The 17,205-nt window shown below is 37.2% G+C and overlaps 1 long non-coding RNA gene across 1 annotated transcript in view; it reads left to right on the top strand.

The window, feature by feature from the left end:
• Window positions 1-6,252, top strand: part of LOC109279036 (uncharacterized) — a 32,938-nt gene extending 26,686 nt beyond the window's left edge. The window contains exon 4 of the long non-coding RNA XR_008420567.1: window positions 3,807-6,252. This is a non-coding gene — a long non-coding RNA (uncharacterized LOC109279036). The remainder of the gene's footprint in view (window positions 1-3,806) is intronic.
• The last annotated feature ends 10,953 nt before the right edge of the window (window positions 6,253-17,205 follow it).

Raw genomic sequence — 17,205 nt, 5'->3', positions numbered from 1 at the left:
CTGATGGACTTGTTAAAACATAGATTGCTGGGCCCACCCCTAGACCCCCAGACTTTCTGAATAAGTAGATCTGGGGTCAAGCCTAAGAATATGCATGTCTAACACATTTCTGAAGCCGATATTTTTGGTCCAGGGACCATCTTTGAGAAGCATGGTTGTGGAGCATCATAATGACTTAGATCTTTGTTCTGAGTTAAGATACAAGCTATTACAAGGTCAAAGCAGAGGAGTGACATGATATGACCTCTATTTTAGCAGGATACTGTGTTCATGGGTTGGGAATAGGCTCTAAGAGGTGACAGGTAGAAGCAGAGAGACCAGTTATGACATTATTGAAATAATGTGAAGCATGTATTTAAAAGTTGATATGAAAAATTAACAACACAAGAAAGATCAGGTGTTGGTGAGGATGTGGAGAAAGGGAAACCCTCGTATACTGTTGATGGGAATGCAAAATAGTGCAACCACTCTAGAGAACAGTATGAAGCTTCCTCAAAAAGTTAAAAATAGAACTACCCTATGATCCAGCAATTGCACTATTAGGTATTTAGCCAAAGGATAGAAAAATACAGATTCAAAGAGGTACATGCACCCCAATGTTTATAGCAGCATTATCAACAATAGCCAAGCTATGGAGAGAGCCCAAATATCCAATGACTGATGAATGGATGAAGAAGATATGAGATACACACACACACACACACACACACACACACACACTGGCATACTACTTAGCCATCAAAAAGAATGAAATTTTGCCATTTGCAATGATGTGGAGGGAGCTAGAGTATATTATGCTAAGGGAAATACGTCAGTCAGAGAAAGATAAATACCATAAGATTTCACTCATGTATGGAATTTAAGAAACAAAATAGATGAACATACGAAGGGGGAGAGAGAGGGAAACAAACCATGAACAACTCTTAAAGAGAACAAACAGGATTGATGGAGGGAGGCGGGTGGGAGATTGGCTAGATGGGTGATGGGTATTAAGGAGGGCAAGTAAATACAAACTGGGTGTTGTATGTAAGTGATGAATCACTGAATTCTACTCCTGAAACCAATATTTCACTGTATACTAACTAACCAGAATCTAAATAAAAAATTGAAAAAAAATAAAAGTAGATATCACCTAGTATGTATTACATATGACCCAGGGTTTTTTTGGAGAGGGCAGGAGCATGTGGGTTAGTCCACAGAAAATGAATATATAACTAAGAGACCTAAGTTACCTGGTGCCTTGAGAGCTTGGCATTCTTAGAGGACAACTCTTATTTAATATGAGTTATATTACCTCTGAGCAGCACTACCTTCCCTCTTGTCACCTCCATGCACAGCCAATTCAGCAATCAAGGCCATGTCACATCTTGAAATTTTTAATGGGCTCTGTAGGCCATCCACTGGAGTTTTGAATTCTTGGATTGCTTTTAAAAGAGAAAAAGGTCTCTTTCCTCCATCCTAATACCAACCCAGAATTCTTTGAATTTTAAGAGTTTTTGCTTGAGTAGCTAATGAGGACTCTAATACATATGTCCTGTTAAGGCTCTCAGATCATTCCCACAATGACCTTTAAGAAGGTCCTAAAATAGATTAGAATATATGTATCTTTTTATATAAAGCCTAAACCTTACAGTGGAAGAAATTTCAAATGTGAAGAATGAAACAAAATACTAGGGTTAATAATGACCAAAAAGTAATATTTAGAAGGAATAATACATCCAACCTTTACAGAGCATTTGATTTCTATTATCACATTCTTTTTTCACTCAGCGTGTGCTCTCACCTTCCTATTGATCTATCATCTTGACAAGACGCTCATAACATCTACCCAGACTGCTTCAAAACATAATGGTTTTATTTCTTGACTGTTTGAAAGACATTTTTATTTTGTAATTGTTTTTTTAAAGACCTTGACTTAAAAAATGAAGTCTTTTTAAATAACCAGAATCCTGGAGAAAGACATAGCCTTTCTGCTGCAAGAGAAAAAGTGAAGCATCCTCAAAGTCTTATCTAGACCAATGGAATGCTGACATACTCTATCATTAGCTATGTGACCCTAAGGTAGAAATTAACTTCTGTTTTTCAGCGTCCATATCACTAAGTTAAGGGAGTTTGGACCAAATCGTGAAGGCCCTAGTAAGCTGGAGAATTTGCTGATTTAAACTGTACCATTGTAGCCTAGATTTATTTTGGCTTAAAAAAAAAAAAGGGAAGGGGCACCTGGGTGGCTCAGTCGGTTGGGTGTCCGACTTCGGCTCAGGTCACGATCTCATGGTCCGTGAGTTCGAGCCCCATGTCGGGCTCTGGGCTGATGGCCCAGAGCCTGGGGCCTGCTTCCGATTCTGTGTCTCCCTCTCTCTCTGCTCTCCCCCGTTCATGCTCTCTCTCTGTCTCAAAAATAAATAAACGTTAAAAAAAAATAATAAAATAAAAAGAAAAAAAAAAGGGAAGTTATTTTAATTTGTGTTCTCTCTGTTATAAGAACTTTGACCCAAATTCAAAACTTACAAAGAATAGGCTGGTAGCATAAATGAGTGAAGCAAATGAACAAAGGAAACAAAGTCAAGGACCAAGAAGTGGTCATGTATTGGCGGGGGGCAGGGATGGGGGAGGCGCATGATGACCTCAAAATGAAGGATATTTGATACTGAGCTGCAGCCTATGTGTCCATACTAGACACAGAGACTTGGATTTGCTAGAGTTCCCAATGCTTTACAAGCTCTAAATATTCATTTTTGTTTAAAACACCTTGATATTTAACCTGATGATTACCAGAGGGGAGGTGCATGGTGCAGATGGTTGAAATGGGTGAAGGGGATTAGGAGTACACTCATCTTGAAGAGCACTAAGTAATAAATGGGACTGTTGAATCAGTATATTGTACACCTGAAACTAATATAACACCATTAACTCCTGAAACTAAGCTAAAAATAAAATAGGCATAAAAAAACCGCCTTGATTTTTAAATGACAAGTAATTAAAATTAAAATCATCACCATCATTGAGCAGGCCGAACCAACAAATCTTCCAGCTGAATCCAATCTACAAGCTGTTAGTTTGCACGATGAAAGCCATATTGGTTAAGATTCATCCCTTCAGGGATTATTGTTGCATGGAAGTTTCCATAAAGGGAGGATCAGGTTGCATGAGTCCTTATCTTAATTGATTTTCTTGTTGAAAAATAACTACCAATCTCATGCATACCCCTCCAAGGAAAAAGTTAAATAAAGCATTCATAATAGCCAAAGATAGGCAGAACGACAGACACAGGATATGTAAAAATGCCTACAGAACAACACAAACTGATTTTGTAGAGGAGGCTTAGCTGAGATTTGAACTGTCTAGCCCTAAATCAAGATATGCTCTATTACTGCTCAGTTCAATTGGCCAAATGGTGAACAGCAGAAGTCATGGTTGGGGTGATAGATCAATCAACCTGGCCACAGGATGAAAATGTATCTTCTTTTCCTTTCCTTCAATTTATATTTCTCCCATAGATTCTGTTCATTCACAGCTTCAACATGAAATTACTCATTGGTCATAAGTCACAGCTGCCTCAATATCTCTCCCAAACCTGGCAAAGAGACAAGTGAGGATATAATTAAAATTATAAATATGGCTTTTGCTTTGAAAGAAAGATTAATAAGATTAAGAAGTAAGCATCTTTCACATATCTACGTGTTTATTAATGATAATTCACTTATTATGTGGAGCTTCATAAAAAATTTCAAGAAAAGGTATTTAAGTTTATGGATTTTCTATATAAATAAAATTAGATTCCCCAGTTTTTCTCCTTGTTACTGCAGCGCACAAGAAAATAAGGGGATGAATTTTCACCACTTTTGGAGACTACAGTTGAGACGGCCTGAGTGAAAATATAAGCTATATTCTGCATGTCAAGTTGGATTCTGCCATCAAACAGCCCGAGACAAAGTCTCAGGTAATTTATTTGAGACATGATCCCAGGAAGCAGGAAGAATGGGGACAGAAAATGCCAATTAAGCTGCATTATTTTACTGGAGACGGGTATGAGAAACTAGGCTCATTCCTACCTGGAACTGAGAACCTTGTAGAATATGTTTCAGAATGGGTCTCTCCAAAAGTGGAGAGGTTGGAAAATTTCTATATAGACTCTCATCCTGGAGCAGTTGAGATTTGCTGTGGGCGTTACCTTCCCAGCATAGTAAGAACTGTTCATAGATCTGGAAAAAGTTTGGAGGCACAAGAGTAGAGAGATCCTGGAGGCATTTTAGGTAGGATCCCAGAACATCATAGGAACGACCCATCACATTTGCAACGACAATTACAGTTACAGTTAACTATTACAGTTGACTACCAAACAAACAGACAAACAAAACCAAAAAAAAAAAAAAAACCCAAAAAACTTGTGAAAGCAGGTGTGCAAAATTGGGATCCATCAGAAAGATAGGATGCTATCCTTCAGAGTAGCTAGAACTGAATGGAGGTACGAAGAGAAATCTACGATATTGCCATCATATGTTTGCCAGAGAGGAAACATATGATCTTCACAATTGCCAGCTGTGGTGAGTGCCATCTATGTACAGAAGTATTCCATGTGTGTTACGTATATCAATTCATTTAATCCTTGTCTATGCCACACATGCTATTTGTACTCTATGCTCTAATAAGCAAATTAAAGATTGGGAAGATGAAACCATGACATTTCAATATACCAAGGGACAGAACACTTAACTGTGCCCCAAGTACATGCCCAAATGAACAGTCTTGAGGGAAGAGACCTTGAATCTTGGGCAATGATTTGCCGCATGCTGCTTCACACATGGGCAACCCCAGCAAATATTCCCGACCTAGTAGCCGTTAATGATATATTTATTTGAGTGTAGTGTATGATTCTCTTAAGCAATGATCAGCCCACTAGCAAGTCACCAATTAAAAGTTTTCTTTTCTGAACATCTTCTCAAATTATCTGGAAAAACAGGGCTCGAGTTAAAAACGTCTCATGGGTACTGAACTTTCAAGAAACACACCCACTGTATATCAAAAGAGCCACTTACATATAACAAGTACTTATGCAAGTGTACCTGAAGAGAGATTTACACTAAATAGAATTATGTTCTTTTAGAAAATATACTTTTCTCTCCTACTGGGCACTGCCATTGTGGGGCTCTAAAACAGAAGCAGGCATTTATAGTTTGTTAACTCAGTACCACACTTGAGTACCAAAGACTTGTGTGCCCCACACAGAGACCTTGCTTGTCTTTTATGGTAACTAATGACTCCTCCATGATCTGCTTTTTTGTCTTCCAACACGGGTTTTGAATGCCAAGGGGAAGAAAATGGAAAAACAAGAGCAACGAGAAAATGAACTGCTGAAAAATAACGGGTAAAGTTATACCATGTCGCAATGAGCATTTTTACTCAGATTCATTTGATTTTATTTAGACAAGTGAGGTGTATAAATGTAGACTTGGTCAAATGAGTCCCCGTCGGTGAAATTATTTGAAATCCTGCTAATGATGCCAAACCTGAGGGTTAAAAACTGATGCTTTGCAATTAAGAGATTTATCCATCTATATTGGTGTTCTTTTCTTTACTGTCATGACAGAACTTTCTGAGATTTGAGTTTCAATTTTGGCTAAACTAGAGGGATTTTGTTAAACTGTATTCCATTCTATTCTATTAGTTAGCTAGTTAATTCCGTTTCCTGGGATATGAAATCATACTGACAAGCAGATATCACACTGTCACAGAAATCTTCTCCAGGTTGCTTAAAAATATAAAAGTGAATAAAATAAAAAGAAAAAGCAGACACCTAGACAGTATAGATATAAATGGCAATGGACTTAGGTGCAATATGAGAGTTGGCTTGTCCAACCTGTTAACATACTGTTAGAGATGCCAGTGTCTTGCTTACTTACCTTTCCATAGAAGATCTTAATTTTCAAAGTATATGGTTCTATTAATAACTGGCCAAATAATATTTGCATGTTAATTTTTTTTTTAATCAGAGCCTATGACAGTAAGCCTCCTTTTCCTGTTTTCGTAATATTATAATGAGAGGGGAATGATTTTGGCTTGGTCTTCAGAAACTCCTTGATGCCCTGATACTGTGTGCCAAATTATGGGTGGACATACTTAGGGCACAGAGTCCATAGCTTTCGTTAAATTCTCAGAAAGATCTGAGACATTCCCCCACATCATACACACACACACTGTGCACAAATACATACCCCAAGTCCAAGAAGAAATGAACACTCAGGCTGAAATAATGTGATCTTTAATTACCTTGGCAACTGGTCTCAAGTGATCAACTACTTTCTTTTTTTTCTTTTTTCTTTTTTTTTTTTTGATCAACTACTTTCAATGAGGGCTTTCAATGAGGGCTATCAAAGAGTCGCCCACTCTAGGACACGGGATCCATTCCATACCAGAAAGTCTTTCTGGGCTGGTAAAATGTCCACATGAACCCCTAGATGGTATTCATGTTTTGGCGATAGCCAATCTAAGGAAATGCTTGAATAGTTCTCTTTGCTTGAAACAACAGGTTCAGTGCCAAGTTTATGGCTCCTGTGCAGCCACCGTACCAGACTATAAGGTTTACATTTCCATGATCTAATTTAACCCCAGGATGTAATAGTTTTCTGACCTCGTGCCCAACTTCCTCAAATATTTAAGGAATTATTCTGAGCCTTGTGTATTTTTAAAAGCTACTTTAAATTCCTGTGCAAAAAGAAATCATAAAGTTCCTTGTGAGGAAAAGTAAACCTGGGGCAGTTAGGTGACATTTTTATCGTTTTGGGCCCTGACCTTGCTTGATTTTTCCCCACAGCGCTTATAAATAACTCTGTGACAATATATTACATATCAATTTGTTTATGAGTTTTGTCTGTCACCCCAAAGAAGATAAATGCCATCAGGCAGGGACATTGCCTACCATATCCAGCACTGTATCCCCAGTGGCTAGAGCCAAGTATAATCCTAATAGGACCTCAGCGGAGGCTGAATGAACTTAGTTAATCTGAGTTTCTAGAAAAGCTTAATGAGCCACTGTTCCCTTGAGGCCAGTCAGCCAGCTCACTCCTCTCTGCTGTTTTGATTTCTTCTGATGAATACCCCAAAGTGTTCAAATAGAATCACGCATGAGTTTTGCAGTCTCCCAGGTTTAGACAGAAATCCTTTCGAGACACATGAATGTTCCCCATTTAAATAACAGTATAACTCTTACCACTTGTTTTAAGTGATCCTAAAAGGAGAAAATCATTGACTTTACACGAATTTTATAATTGGAAATCTGGGTACATTTGAGCAAAAGCTAAGGGATCCATATCTATTTTCCTGTGAGCCTCTTTTCTATAGTGGCTTGAAAGGCACTCTTATTAAACTTTTAAGAATATTCAAAACAAGCTTTCTTTTATGTTTCTCAACAAAATTAACATACTGTTTGTAGCCTTATACCGACTTCAGTTTCATGCCCCTTAAATCATCATTTATATATTCAGTGTTCAGCAAAGAACAAAATATGTGTCCCATAGAATTTGTGGTTTGTTTTAAGGACGCATGAGAGTACAACTGAGACCCATGTGATTCATAACAAATTCAATCTAGACAAGACAGCAGACCATTAAATGCAACTCCACCTCCTTCTCTTTTCCCATAAGAGACTGAAGAGTGGAAGTCATTTGCTCAAATATGAAATTCATGAAACACTTTAATTCTATGACAACCATACACCACGGACCAGAAAAATCATTTCATCTCATAAAGTTTTAGAGACCCCAGGCAAATGTAAACAGTAGACGCTGTTAGACATTAAGAATTCATTACAAGTACTAAACAGCTAAACTGAAATCTACTGATTTATTTGGAATTCCATGGGATTCTGGTAGGAGATTTGTCAAATTATTTACCAAACATGAACATAAAAAAATTACTATTTATTGAATCTGAATATAATGCTTATGGGCTTATTTCTTTTACAACATGGTTTATATTAAGAGATTATGTCCATGGTAAAATAACATCTAGAGTCTACCATTAATTCACCAGTAGTGATGTTACTGGTGATCTTACCTCTAGGAGCTGATTCACTGGTGTTTAAATATTCTTCAGATCTCGTGATAAGATTTACCTTCTACCAGTGAGACCTATCTGGGTCTCAGAGACCAAGATTTGGTATTTATATAGATAGCATGGTCTTCTGTCTACCCATGTCTTTTGAGACAACTATCCACATAATTTTACCACAACTGGTTCCACGTAACTCATCTTCCAAACTTTCTGAACAGACAGTACAAGCACTGGATATCAGTCTTCCCTTAAGTGAGTGTGTTTTTGCCAAATATTTACCTCCATACACTATATAAATTTCTACATGTATATCTGTATACATATTCAGATACTGTGCATATCTGTCCACATACCCAGATATTGTGAGCATCTGTATACATCCAGATATTATTATGTGTCGCTATACACACAGACATTGGAAGCAACTATACATGTGGCAAAATGAAAATGAAGACCGAGAATTCAGCCAGATAGTTCCACGAATAGTACAAATTATATGGTATGGGTGGGATGAACAAAGCCATCGTTACAAGAGTGTGGGTTAGCCAAAAGATCAGATGACCAAACAAATTTCAGCTCGGATAAATCTGTTTCCTGGTGGATAAGATTTCTTGGGTGATAATGGAATACAATAAAATGGTCATTCATCTAAATGAGAACACACTAAATTAAAGCAGCCTAACCAACTGTGGTTACCAATACGTGATGTTAGGGGATGCAGGAAGACTGCGATAAGGAATGGCTGGTCACAGGGGTGAAAGGGACAGCATGAGGCAATTGTATTTCTGTGGTGAAGGCTGGTTGTATCAGGGTCCTGATAAGTGGAAGAGGGAGGCAGAAGAGAGAGAGACAGAGATGGAGACAGAGAAAGAGAGAGTGGGAGACTTGAAGATGCTACATGATTGGCCCTCACGATAATGGCACAGGGCCACAAGCCAAGAAATGCAGGCAGGTCTAGAAGCTGGACAGACAAGGAAATGGATTATTTTCCAAAGTACCCAGAAGCATCCCAGTCCTGCAGACACCTGGATTTTAAGTCCAGTAAGAATTCTGGTATACAGAACCTTAAAATGACAAATCTTGACTGTTTTAAACCACGAACTAAGTTTGTGGCAATTTGGTGTAACAGCAATATGAAATTAATAGACCCATTCTTACCAGGAGTAGCCTCTTCTCATGTGACTTGTCTAGAACTATCTCATTTTGTACTCATTGGATCCAGGCAAGCAGAAGAATACTTTTGGATGAATCGACTTATCTTCCATTCTTCCTTCCACGCCCTCAGTTTGGGATTGAGAGGTTTATCTGTGGAACAGTTGTGGTGGCTGGAAGGACTCAAGTAATTCATGACATTTTCTAATCAAATTTGACTGTTCAAATCATTAAGTCCGGTAGACCTCATATTACTTCAGATAATTACTTAATATAAGTTTTAAGACAGTTTAATAATAAAGGGAGAAGTTGATGTTTTCCTTTAATAAGCAATTAAATTAACTGGATTGACTTTACCCAATTTAAAAATTATTTTAATTTATTAACACTGGGTCTATTACACTGAAGATCCAGAGATTTGTTCTTATAACTTGATGATTCTGTTGAAAAATAAAAGCTAAGCTCTGGTGTCTCTAGACAGAGAAGAAGTAAAAAATCATTTTCACAACCGTTTTCACATTCTGTCTCTCTTTGTTCCTTACATCAGTTTACATGTCCCTCAAGGAAGTATGTCTATATATTTTTGTGCATCATAATCTTGTTAACTCCTCATCCTGTTTGTTCATTCTCGCTGGAGGGAAAAGATCAAGGGTTTCCATGGGGTGTCTGCTTAGGGCTCCATAACCATGAAACTTGGGCTGCCGCCTTTCTGTGTGGTCATTTGTCACCAGTGAGAGTCTAGAGGGGGCAAATGCCCTAAATTCACCTCCACCCAAGACTGACCAGGGATCATTAGTTTGTAATCTCTGTGTTTTGTCATTTTTCTTTAAAAATAAACAAACAGGGGTGCCTGGGTATCTCAGTTGGTTGAGCATCTGACTCTTTTTTTTATTTAAAAAAAACTTTTTTTAACGTTTATTTATTTTTGAGACAGAGAGAGACAGAGCATGAACAGGGGAGGGTCAGAGACAGAGGGAGACACAGAATCTGAAGCAGGCTCCAGGCTCTGAGCTGTCAGCACAGAGCCCGACACAGGGCTCGAACTCACGGACCACAAGATCATGACCTGAGCCGAGGGCAGATGCTTAACTGACTGAGCCACCCAGGCGCCCCAAGCCTCTGACTCTTGATACCTGCTCAGGTGGTGAGATCAAGTCCTGCATTCAGCTCCCTGCTGGAAATGGAGCCTTCTTAAGATTCTTTCTCCCTCTGCCCCTCCCCCACTCATGCCTGCATTCTCTCTCAAATAAAATAAAATAAAATAAAATAATAACATAAAGTAAAAACTAACAAACAAAACAACTAACAAGGAAAGCAGCATAACACAAGGTCAAGCCCACAAGATTTGGAATCAAACTGGGGTTTATCCGCTGGCCGCCATTCTCCCTAATGTGTGACCTTGGACAATCGACTCCATTACTTCCAGCTCCCATTTTCAAACCTATGCAAAGGGAGAAGTAACAGTCTTTATTTTGCTTGTCTGTTATGATGATTAAATAAGATATGTCTTCAAAGCTTCTACATAACCCTAGTCTGTGGCAATCGCTCTATAAAATGCTTCTTGCATCTCTTAAATAACGATTTGAGTGCAAGACATGTTCTTTAATTTCTTTTGGGGTCATCTTCTTCATTTGTTAAGAGAGTTTGACTAAATAATAACCTATTACTTCCCCTTTAGTAGTGAAATTCTTAAAGCAACAGAAATAAAAACAGACAATTGCAAAAGTGAAGAGATATTTAGGCTACAGGGTATGGAAAGACGATAATGTATTTAGATGTGTTTCTCCAACTCTTTTTTATTAATACTTGTTCCCATATTAGCTGTGAAGTTCTTTGGTGCCATGGATCAGATGGGGGTATGTTGATCTGTGAGGTTTGTTCAATCAAAATGTGTAACAAAATAAAAGCTAATGTTTATTGTTTATGGCAGACACTGTTCTGAAGTGTTGTGTGTTCATTCACTCATCTGGTCCTTGAAAAACACATGTATATATACATATATATGTACACACACACATTTACACACAAATTGGGAAAGTTATATATACATATATGTGTGTGTATTCTAATATAATATCAGTATATATTATATATTATATATATATTATACATGTTATATATATCATGTATTATAATTAATATAAGAACTGAATATATATATTATCTATTATATACGTACACATAGGGAGAGTATATATTTTACATTTACAGTAGAGAAGAAACTCAGGTAGAACTTTCCATTGTAATTATTCAGTACAATTTTACTTCATTGTTAAGTTCTATTTTTATAGGATAAAGCTGCTTTGTAACCTAACCCTCCCCCTCTACCTTTATACTTTTTTTTTTTTAGAACACTTTAGACTTTTACAACACATATGAAATTCTCATTTGAAAGTCATTTCAAATTTAGGAAGGTTTAACAAACTTTTAAATAGCATAACACGGTCCAGATTAAAGTGTAGAATGCCAAATATAGGCAATAAACAGATGACTATGTTAATATGAGCCTTAAATACTGGCATAAAAGTCTAAATCATTTTAAAAGGGAAAACATACTAAATAAAGAATAAAATCAGGGGAATATACCCAAGAAAATTGAAAACTCTACAACAGTATTGTCCAATAAAAATATAACGCGAAGTGTGCATGTAGGCCACATATATTATTATACATTTTCTAATAACTACCTTAAAAGAATTTTTAAAAACAGGTGGAATTACTGTCAGTAATATGTTAGTCACATTACATCCAAAATATTTTCATTTTGACATATAATCAATATTAGAAATTATTGAGATATTTTACTTTCTGTCGTAGTAAGTCTTTGAAATCTCACGTTTTTGATACTTAAAACAATTCAGACTTTCTACATTTAAAGTGCTTAACAGTGATAGGTAACTAGTGACTACCAGGTCAGACAATACAGGTTTAAGTCTATCCAAATCTGTAGCTAATATCCAAGGTGTGAGAAGAGGTTAATCTATGAAAAATCATACATGTACTTCTATTTCGAGATTCAAAAATTGTTTCAGGAAGGTATCTGTAGGTTACATAGAATTCACTGCTTAGTACAGGTGATAGGTTTGGGTTTCACAAGTATTGGGATTGCATCCAGTAGGAGAACACTAGGCAGAAACAGAAGGCCTGGAATCAAGTCTTAGCTTCGTTGAGTCACTTGAAATACATAGAACTCATTTTTCTCATCTCTCAGTTGGGACATATTACATGTTCTATTTACTTCCCTGCATCACATTTTGAGAATTAAATGAAATAATTTAAATGAACTCGTAGAAAAGAATAGGATATAGGGGCGTGTGGGTGGCTCATTTGCTTGAGTGTCCACCTCTCGATTTTGGCTCAGGCCGTGATTCTAGGGTTGTGAGATCGAGCCCCACTTCGGGGCTTAAGATTTTCTCCCTCTCCTTCTGCCCCTCCCCCACTCATGAGTGCATGCACACACACTCTCTCTCAAAATAAATAAACTTAAAAAAAAAAGAATATGATATAAAGAATAGCGACTATGATTGTTGTTGAGATGATGATGATGTCAGCATTGTTCTTTTTAAACTAAAATCTATATCAAATAATCCTTCCAAAGAAGAATAATTCTAATGAATAGAGCTTTGGCTGAATCATTCAATTATAAAATTATTAAAAGTAGAATTACCATGCAGTTACATAATGATTGAATTTGCTTAATAGTTTCCCTTCTTTTATTTATTCATAAAAATTGGATCTTTAGTTCTAAATATATATATCAAAAGATAGAGGAAGTACGCATGGAAACTTAATGGAAATGGTGATTTATATATCTATAATTTAGGATATATGAATATACATATATTCATATAAGGAGTTATATGAAATGGAAGTATAATATAGCTAAAAAAATCATTTTGACTACATTATTATAAAAAATAATTACGTCAATACTTTGTGTCAATAAAACAGGTAAACTAGAGAGCGATTATATTTAATCAGGAAACGGGAAATTTTAAGAAGTAGCAGTTAATTATTGTCATTAGCCGGATTGGTAACAATTCATTTGTCCTAGATTGGTTTAATCACAAACATCAAATCCTCTCCTCAGTAAGAGTACATGATTGTATGCTAACAAGGAATTGAAGAGTTTTAGACACAATGTCAACTGCATTTACCTTCCCTTTTGGTGAGAGAAATGCCAGGCATAGATCCATGAGAGAAAAGCCTGCATTAACTTACATTTTTGTAGAAGTTTTTCTGAAACTTTGTTTCAATTAGTTACAGTAAAGCAGGCAATATTTAAACCTACTCTTTATTTACAAAGTAACAACAGTATCCTTTAAGGTTCTGTATCAAAGAATAATAAGCTGGTAAAGAATCACATGTGTAATGAAAAAATACATCTTTCATCACTGGTATCATTTAGTTAGAGGAACTGTCTTCTCAAATGATAGATTTTGTAGAACCTCAATATATAAAAGAAACTATAGCAATTTTTTATTAGCTTCAGTTAATGTCATGTTCAAATATATGTTTTCTTATTAAAGCCCATCAATAAGAAGGCAGTTTGGATCAAATAAAATATTTAAAATGGGGCGCCTGGGTGGCGCAGTCGGTTGAGCGTCCGACTTCAGCCAGGTCACGATCTCGCGGTCTGTGAGTTCGAGCCCCGCGTCGGGCTCTGGGCTGATGGCTCGGAGCCTGGAGCCTGTTTCCGATTCTGTGTCTCCCTCTCTCTCTGCCCCTCCCCCGTTCATGCTCTGTCTCTCTCTGTCCCAAAAATAAAAAAATAAAAAAGTTGAAAAAAAAATTAAAAAAAAAAATAAAATATTTAAAATAAGATTATTGCCAATCTTGGGGTCTCATTCTCTGTGTTTGTATCTTTATATATGAATTGCTATGAATATTAGGATAAACCATAAGATCTTCTTCATTTGACCAATTTTAATCAGCAAAAAAGAAAACATCGCATCAAGCTAATGGTTATAATTGGGCTTGTGTTTCTTTAATATCTCCACTTGTGCTCTTTCCATTCCCTTTAATTTATAGCATCCAGAAATGTGAAATAGAAATACAGTCAAATTTGCTTCAAGGTGTAATCACTAACAATATCAAGAATTTGCTCACACGTGCTATCCTGAGAGTAAGAGTCATACCACAAAAACTGAGTGATTTATTGAAGGTTCTGACTCTCACTAAAAGAAACTCTAACAGATGTCTATCAAACAGAAGGAAAATTTTATCACATGGAAGGGCTGAGTTGCAAGAAGGTGAATAAAAAATCACTAACAGTAAAGAATATAATAATATTGTCTAATTTGGGAGGGATTAAAACTCACACATAAAAAATGGTAATATGTAGGTTGTAAGGGAGATGATCTGAGTAAAATGCTCTAAGTTCTTATTATTCTGCAGTGTGATAAAGATACTGGTTAACTTTGGGTGTCATTAAGACAGGCATGTTATAATAGCTTGGATCATTACTATAATAATAGATATATGACCTAGAAGTTCCAAAAAAATCAAGGGTTAAAATGGAACTAAGGAAACAAAATTTCATAAATCTAAAATAAGAGAAAAAAGGGGGGGGGGTGGAGAAAGAAAAGCAAGACCTACAGAGCATAAATAAGATGACAGCAATCAACACAAATATACTAGAAATCACATGAATGTAAACGGGCTTAACTCTCTAGCAAATTCTGCAGTCTACTTATACAAAACTGCCTGTTTTTTACAACTTCAGCATCTGCCATTTATTGGAGATACATCTTTTTTTTTTAATTTTTTTTAACGTTAATTTATTTTTGAGACAGAGAGAGACAGAGCATGAACGGGGGAGGGTCAGAGAGAGAGGGAGACACGGAATCTGAAACAGGACCCGGGCTCTGAGCTGTCAGCACAGAGCCCAACGCAGGGCTCGAACTCACAGACTGTGAGATCATGACCCGAGCTGAAGTCAGACGCTCAACCGACTGAGCCACCCAGGTGCCCCCGGAGATATATCTTAATATAAAGATTCAGAAGGGTTAAAAGATAAAGGACATACCGGGTAAATAGTAACTCAATGACAATGGGTATAGAAGTAATCATATCAGACAAAATAGACCTTAGGACAAAAATAATTCATTCCAATAGTAATCATTTGATACTAACCATAATAACAATTTAATTCACTAAAAAGGTAGACAGTTCTAAACTAGTATAAACCTAAAACCATAACCTCAAAATACATAAAGTAGAAAATGACAACTACAAGATGAAAAATAAGCAAATTCACCATCAGAGAAGAAAGATGACGTACCTTTTGTACAAGCAGAAAAAGACTTAGCAAAAATATAGAAAAATCAAACAACAAAATTAGCAACCTTGATCTCATAAGCCCAATATCTACATGGTTTTCTGGAATCCCTGCCGTCCTTTACAGAAGAAGGGGTTAAACCCATAGCACAGCTTCCTCTTTTTATGAATTCAGGAGCGCATCTAGTCCTCTGATTACAGAGGCTATAGGAGAAGTATGGAAATGATAAAGACACGGTCAGCTCTTAACACGCCTTACGTGGATACCCTTGGCTGACTTCCTTTTGAACAAAGGGGTTCATAGGCCCTAGTTCCATGACAACAAGCAAAGTCCAATGCTACATTCTATCATGCTTGAAATACAATTGCTGAAGCTATCCCAAGTGGACCGTGCTCATGCATATGACCCTGTTGTCACCACACTGTGTGCGATTCTGTTCTTAGGAGAACTGTACCAAAGAAACATCACTGCCATTTCATTGAGCCTGCACTCACCTGCCTGGTTTTAAAAGAGCAGACAAGTGCGCTTTGGAATTTCAATCCACTGACACTTTAGAATTAATCCCAAATCATTAACATGTCCTCGGGATTTCAAACATTGCATATGCACAGAAGTAGGGTGTGTAGGCCAGAGGGTGGAGGTGAGATTCCAACGTCTGGAGAAAAGGACTCGTTAACCTGGTCACCAAAGTTCAGTGTTAGGAATTTTAATGTGTTCCCAGGAATTATGAGAATGTATGTTGGTTTTTATTAATTTGTTAGGTAGCTAAAAACACAGTTATAAACAAAATCAGGATTAAATATACGAGGAACCCGGCAGCACTCAGCAGAACACAGGTAAGGCAACCAGCAGCCTATGATATGGAGAATTGCTGCGTGGATACTTAGACACAGAGGAAAAGCAAAATATGCTTACTTTGGGTACTTCTTTTTAATGAGCTAATTTCGGCCATCCTGCATTTATTCATCATGCTTGTCGCTGTGAGGTCATATCCCTGCCACCAACTATGTAATTCAAGAACAAGCACAGATAACAAACACCTGGTTGGTATCCAGTGTGAGTAAGCACTATGCATGGTAAAAGTTCCTGCCAACATTTATTCACTGACTGTTTTATTAATTCAACTAATAGTTTTCAAGCTTCTACCAAGTGTCAGGCACCCTGCCAGACCCTGGGGATGCAGCAGTATTGACCAAAACAGACAAGATTCCTGCTTTCACGGAGCCTACATCCTAAAGCGGGAGGTAGGCAAAGCCAGGAAAAGGAGTGAGTGAGAGTTTCAAAGGGTCAAATTCCTTCAAGAAAATAAAACAAGACTATATGTTAGATGGAGTTTTGCACCTTTAGGACTACAGATATATTGTGCCAGACAATTGTTTGCTGTGGGGGTTGGGCTGTACATCGTTTGGTAACATCCCTGGCTTGTACCCGCGAACTACCAATAGCACCTTCTCAGTTATGACAGCCATCAATGCCTCCAGACATCGCCAAGTATCTCCTAGGGGTGCAAAATCACCTCCAGCTGAGAACCAGTGCAAGAGTGACCGGAATGGAAGTGGGTTTTTGTATGGTCTGGTTTGGCTCTTTCTTGGGTGCTCAGGGAAGGCCTCTTTGAGGGCTTAAAAATGAAGAGGGGGGGAAAAAAGACGAGAAAACGATTTTGGAAGAAAGCTTTCCAGGCAGAGTTGAACAGTGAGTACTAAGACGAAAAGGTGACAATCAAC

Source organism: Panthera pardus, unplaced genomic scaffold (assembly GCF_024362965.1).
Source record: "Panthera pardus isolate Hobbes unplaced genomic scaffold, ASM2436296v1 HiC_scaffold_8, whole genome shotgun sequence".
NCBI lineage: Eukaryota > Metazoa > Chordata > Mammalia > Carnivora > Felidae > Panthera > Panthera pardus.
This window is presented reverse-complemented; position numbering and strand designations above follow the sequence as displayed.